Here is a 7,092-nt window from a genome sequence, read left to right on the forward strand (position 1 = left end):
AAAGCTTCACAAAAGTTATCTTCATAAGTCATACATAGTACGGCTTATGAAAATAGCTTTCATCAAAGTCATACGTGAACGCTAGTCAAATGTGTTTCGTTACAGCAAGGTTTCGGAAACGAGAAATGCTTTGGCTGACATACTGTCAAAATAGCGAGAGTTGATAACCACCATCAGGCTGATCCGTACACTGGTGAAGGCCTTTATGGTCATGGCGCCCGAAACTTTTGTAGCTTAAACTCGGTCTCCAAGGTCATTCGGCGCAGGTCATTGTCTCAGGATTCAGCCAAGATCTCTTTTCTGAGTATCGTTTGGGATGGCTTATGGTCATAAATATCGATGTTTGTCGTTCTAGTGTTCCCGTTGTTCGACCTTTCTGTTGTCTTCGAAGGTCGTCCATCACGTATGAGGCTCACCGTCTATCTCCGGATTTTAACACTGGCTACGTCCCGGGACAGTTATTGGCATCCAGTACCGGTAAGGTTGGGAGCTATAGCGTTCTTCGTCGTGCGCGGCCCTTAAATTTGAAACCCATGGTCGGCCGTCAGGACGTACAGTTTCTCGGGATCAACAATACATTCCCAGGCATAAACCACCTTCTAAAGAGTTTCTAGCCGGCCAGGTAACGGTAAGCTTGGGCGTTGCAGCGTTTCCGTCAGTGGAACTGATGAGGCGTTCCATGGCCTGTAGACGTCAGATGCATCGAGCTGTCTCTGTCGAGGGTGTGCAGTCGGAGCGGATGTCCCGACTGGGCAGCAGCGTGTGGAGGCCAACCTGTGCAGCTGGTCTGCTCACGGTCGGTGATCGCGGTCGAATCTGAAAACAAACGTGTGACCACCATCGCTGACAACACGGTCCACACGAACCCGGCTTGAGTCGGCCGGTGACGTCACTCGTTGGGTGACGTCACTCGGCCCGGGGCGGCGGCCCGGGTGGCTGGGTGGCTCCTCTGCAGTGTGTCGGGCGTGGTCCGCGGAGGAGGTGCGCAGCCCGCCTGTCTCAGTCAGAGGCCGCTGCCCGCCCCGGCATGACTCCGGCCCAGGTGGGTCTTGTTCGTCCTCATTTTGGGTCCCCCCGAGTGGGCCATGTTCTCCGTTTGAGGCGATGCCCTCAGTGTGGGTCTTATCCCCATTTGAGTTGGATTCCCCGTGTGTGTCCTGTCCCCTGCGTGTGTCCTGTCCCCTGTGTGTGTCCTGTTCTCCGTGTGGGCCCTGATCTCGTATAGGTCATGTCCTCTGTCCTTATCCTACCCCTCCGCTCCATGGTCCCTCTCCTCGGCCCAATTCCCGTTCCTGTGTTGACCCATTCCCCGCGTGGTTCCCGTCTCCGGCGTGATGGAGCCCAAATATGACTTTGGCAACATGGCATGGCCGTTGCCCTCGTGGCTCGGGCCACAGTCAGTCATGGACGCTGCTGGTGGTCCGGTGTGACCGCGGCACAGTTCCACCGCGCTCTTTAAGCGTCGCATGGCTCAGTCTTCGCGTGACAGAACGTGAGCCTTAGCCCGGGAGGCCGGCTGTAACTGTCACACACTGCGTGACAGAACGTGAGCCTTAGCCCGGGAGGCCGGCTGTAACTGTCACACACTGCGTGACAGAACGTGAGCCTTAGCCCGGGAGGCCGGCTGTAACTGTCACACACTGCGTGACAGAACGTGAGCCTTAGCCCGGGAGGCCGGCTGTAACTGTCACACACTGGCGTTGACAGAACGTTGAGCCTTAGCCCGGGAGGCCGGCTGTAACTGTCACACACTGCGTGACAGAACGTGAGCCTTAGCCCGGGAGGCCGGCTGTAACTGTCACACACTGTGTTGACCAATAGGCTTCACTGCCTGTTTGCTGAGTGTGTTATGCAGGCAGTGAATGTTCATAAAAAGCTGGTAAGTATAGATGCGGGACACGAACGTTTTTCAATTTACGTCAGCAGTTCGTAAATTGCACGAGCGGGACACGGGCGTTTCTCGATTTCCCAGAATATTTTGTGTCGATGCCTCCACACCAGCGATGCCGCAAGCTTCACCGTTGCGCATTGTCGTTCAGCAAGTGCTGCCTCAAAACTCATCCGCAGCGTAAACGCTCCCATCTAGTTTGTGAAGGTGTGAACTGAACAAAGCGAACGACGCTCAAATGCTTCCCCGCCAGGGCGCATTACGCAGTACAGTGCAACACGAAACAAATTCGGGCCCATGGAGAATGGGCACCGCTCCCCCCCCCCCCCCTCCTTCCTTTTCTGCACCATGGCCACTGGAGCTCTATGTTGCAGCTGCTGGCGTGCCTACAGCCCATGTGTGGCCATGTTCGGTAAGCTATCTCGATGTACCGTACACTGAGTTGCGAAGAACTTCCACTGAGCACTAGCTTTTAATATCATGTACAACAAGGTTACGTGACGATAATTACTGTCCATAACCTGCTGGTGAAGCTCAGCCTGGTGTATGAAAAAATATCAGATAGTCAAGCTTTAGAATTTACAGCTGCATTTACTCTCCGGTTTGCATTTAAGACGCGAAACCGATCGGTCAGGCTGCGATTTGGCTGCCGATTCGATTACACGTCAGCAAACATCCAATTAGCATCTTCATCGGCGTCGTGTCGGCGGCGGGCCAGATGGTCCATAAACCATCTCATTATAGGCCTATGAAAACTGCTACACGCTGTCTCAATCATCCCGCGGCGGAACTGCTGTCCCGGTGGCACAGTGATCAGTACGCAGATCTCGCTCCACATAGAGTGGCTGGCGCAGTGGCGTACGGTTTGGGTTTCATGTCAGGACTTGACTCGCACCAAAGGGGTCTAATTCCCCCGATAAGAAGGAAAGCGAATGAGACAAACATGAAACGGTGAATGTCTTATATCGACCTTGTCCGTTGACATTGCACCCGCTTTGCATGGCGCATGACTGGTTTCAAAATATCCGATACTGACGACGCAACAGGTCGTAACGTACGTGTTACGACGGCAACAGCAGGTCTTGAGGTCATGCAGTGCATTGTAAGTCACTATCAATGCACTTGTTCTTGGAGAGGAAACACTTTGTCTTTAAGCGTTCGATGTTTTACGGCCCTCCCTGCAAACATGAATCATCCTTAGACGCTTCTAGTCGTGTCGTAAGATGGCATCAAAAATTTTGCGTAGGCCCATTGCCACCGTTCTACGTCTGGCTGTCGTGATAAAAAGGTGAGATTGTGAAGTAAATAGAGTTGTTTGGAAAGTGGTAGGCCAGCACTGCCTTGTTAAAATAGCAAACCACACGGGCATTCTGCAGGATGCTTGAATAGCAAAGTCTGAATATGCAGCATGCTTCAGGAGCAAAGGAGTGCCACGTCATTGTTTCTCGTAGCGGTTCTGGGAACTGCTGACGTATTGATGCATATTCATCTTGCAGGTTGTAGAAATGCTGGGCCTAATTCATGTCTATGCCACATGAGTTAGAGCCCGCATGATGTTAGAGATTTTGAGGCTGAAATAAGATGTGTTACGGTAGCACGGGTGCGTACATCTTTTGCGTTTTACAAATTATGTTATATTATAATTAAGTATTAAATTATATATTCTATGTGATAGCATCCGTATTCGCTATAGCTTTTTATGCACTTATGATGATGATTTAATTTTGTGGTTAACGAGCTTTCGGTCATCCACGGGCCTTGATTGCGTACAACCGAGACGCAGGTATCTTATATTATATTTTGGACACTCGCTACCCGCTTGATCCGCTGCATAAGAGAACAGCGCCGTCGCGGGCGCTCTTCCTGTTCTTTGAATCACGCGCTTAAACGTATTGCAAATGCGGTAGTGCCTGCCAAACATCAGCTGTATTCTCCGACGACAGTGACTCCTGCACAATCGCGGCGGCAGTTCACCAACGGTGCAGTCAGCCAACTGCGGTTACAACCAACGCGTAACCGCAGCCGAAACTCTTCCATTTGTCTGTGCATGGTCTGCCTCCTCAAAAGCCACGCAAAACCAGAGCGGTGGCTGATGCAAACCGCAGTTTTCCATTGTTCCATTCCATTTCCTTTGTAACCAGCACCAGTGCAGCGACGCCAGCGCCCGGGCATGGCGTCAGCGGCGCGATCCTATCTGCCGCCGGCCCTCATCACCACCACTCTCCGTTCTCAGCTGAAGCACCCACCCGGCGTCGATACGCATCTTTATCGGGGCCAGGTTCGTGCGCTCGTGCCATCGGGGCGGGCCGGGCGCCGGCAGGGCGGGCCCCTTTCGGGCGGCGCGCTGCCGGCCTCCGCGCGCGCGCGCGTGCTCGCATCTGGCTCCGGCGGTCCGCACAAATCACGCAGGCGTCCTGAAAAGCGAGCGGCCGTCGTGGCTGAGGTGTCGGCCGCGCCCTCCATTGTGGCGGCGTCGGGTCAGAGGTGGTCCCCCGGCCGAGACCCGCCGACCCCCACCCCCCACCCCCACCCGCTATGCTGAGCAGCCGCTGACAGCCGGGTAGATGGCACGCGCCGCGGCCGGCCGGGCGCGGCTGGCGCGGCGCGGCGTACGAGCCGGGCACGCCGCAGGGGCGTGGCACCCGACCTTGTGGTCAGGTGCGACTCGCAGACGGCGTGCAGGGTCGGCGGCGATATACGCGCCGGCTGCGATGGTATTCAGAGCCTGGATGTCGGGACCCTCTGGTGCAGAGCGCAGGGCCCCAGATTCCTCTTTGCGCATGCGCCTAGACGGGACGAGCGTGCTCCACGTGCATAGTATGCACCGTTGACGGTGGGGGTCACTTCTGATGCATTTCTTCAAGTGATGCACGGTTGAATACTATGCCAAATTTATTACCATGCGGTAATAATGAAGGTAACTGTCAGGCGATGGCTGGACGCATGGACCGCGGCGAGTTTGGTGACTGCGACTAAGCGGAGTGAAAATCATGTAATGTGAAAGCGTGGATATGAGGGCCAAAGGTGAGCCGATCAGGTAAATAACGAAAACGACGGGCTCCCCAAAAAATGGGTATTTAGAACTAATGTGGCTCGCTCGCAGAAGCCTGAGTGAATGTCATCATGCAACTTTCCTGCCTCTCAACAGTAGCCCAGCGATGTGAAAACAATGAACTAAGTCATTTGACCCGATGTTAACCCCAAAGCCCTTTTGCAGATGAAAACCTTTCTTCTGGAAACATTGGGTCTTCCATGAACACCAAGAGTCGCTTTTGGATGCCCTTGAATATCATAACAAGGTTATTATGTCCATAGGTAGATGTTTTAGTGTTAATCTCTTCGAGGAGTTTTGCACGTGCGCCACACAACCCAAAAAGAAATTCTCGATATACCACGAGTAAGTGATATTCTACGCTTGCCTTAATATCAATATCTCTAGTAATAACGAACATCAGAAACTAAATATATTGACCTCTTGGTGGCATTATCCTTCCGCGACGCAAGCAAACTTACCTTCGCAGCGTCGTTTTGCGGTCAGACAAACGTGCTGTTGCCTGTGCGTGGTATAGCAATGCTTCCTGCTTGTCCCACAGCTCTTGACTTAAACATGCCGCTACTTTTTATTCTCACTAAATGGCGTAAGCTAGCAAGGCTATATGCTGATTTCAGTTCATCACACATTTTCATCTCTTGTTTTTGATGTAAGCTAACTTAATGTCACTTGAATGAGCTCTGTATCAGGCGAGCACCCGTCAACATCAATTGTTTACCACCAAGAAGAACTGCGCAAAGTCTGATTTCATTTCTTCCCGCGGCAACGCACGTGTTAAAAGGAAATTACTTTTAGATTTTCTCATCAGGGTAGCTCCTGGCTTATAGAACCAAGGCCTCCGAAAAAGATTGCTCATTCCCTGGACCAAATTCTGGCTACGCGCCTACCTGTCCCGAAGTACCCAAACAGCCGCACTGGATACTATCTCTGCAACACCAAACAATGCAAGAAAAAGTACTACTGAGTCACCAGATTGTCAAGAACGTCCCTGGCGTGCCAGCTGGCTTCGCATCTAAGAATAACATAATTGCCTACACTAGAGAACCAGGGAGCAAAAACACGAGGTGGACAGGGCACGGCAGCGGCTCCGCCCGGGGCAACAGATCTTGTTCGGACAGCGGCCGGGCAGCCTTGAGCATGGCGCGCATAGCCTTGCCGGCCGCGGCGCCACAAAACCCGCGGTCATCGACCGTGCTCTCAGGGGTCCGGCGCTGTCTGCGGCCCGGGAGCCGCGCCCGCGGTGCCCGCGCCGCCGGGCGGCGGCTGCTGCACGGCCGGCCTTGCCGCCGGCGGTCGGCGCCCGAGAATGCCGGCCGCTCGGCCATCTCCCGGCCCGGAATGTCCGTCCAGCTGAGGGCGGTGCGAGGCGGGAAGGACGCGGCGCGCCATAAAGGCGGGCTGGCGAGTCACGGGGGTCACCGGGCGGGTCTGGCTGGCACGTGGAGTCGCTGGACGAGTTTGATGAGTCATGAAGGTCGGGTCCCGCGCGCAGCTGGCGAGTCCAGGAGGTCAATGTCGTAGCCTGCCAGGTCACAGGGGGGCCTCAAAGTGGGCTTCAAGAGCATTAACAGCGAGCAGTGCAGTTCCCTGACGCGGGCCCGCGTCAAACCGGGAGGTGTGAACGCGAAGGTGACGTGCCTAGCTGAGCGTCAACAACCGTCCGGACCAGCGCGATCCCACCTCGCCACTCATGCTAAGGTGATATCCACGTCGAAAGGGGCACAACCTTGAACCTGCCGCCGTCTCAAGCTCTTTGTTTTCGATCAAGTGTTTACGTTGTGCGAAAGTGTTATGTGGAGTACCACAATACCAACTCCATGCCACCGAACGGTAAAAAGGGAAACAATTTTGTCTGACGTTTGTCTGAAGCAGTTCCGTTAGCCCTCGGCTAACGAGGGGACGGACGCTCCAGAGGGGAGAAGCGATAAAGGGTGACCGCGCGAAACTTGGCATAGTCCAGAAGATGCAGTCATCTCAATTCTTATTCGAGGGAAGTGGGCTCCAGTCTGTCTCAGATCACAGATATATGACGTTATCTCAAAGATTTACAGAGCCGTTTTTACGAGAAACGCCGTGGCTTTGCTGTTCATCGGCAGTAAATGATACTTCTGAGCACGGAAGTAATACAGAATGGAGATACACGGGCTGCTTT

The sequence above is a fragment of the Pollicipes pollicipes genome, unplaced genomic scaffold (genome assembly GCF_011947565.3).
Source record: "Pollicipes pollicipes isolate AB1234 unplaced genomic scaffold, Ppol_2.1 Scaffold_4881;HRSCAF=5763_pilon_pilon_pilon, whole genome shotgun sequence".
In the NCBI taxonomy this organism is placed as follows: domain Eukaryota; kingdom Metazoa; phylum Arthropoda; class Thecostraca; order Pollicipedomorpha; family Pollicipedidae; genus Pollicipes; species Pollicipes pollicipes.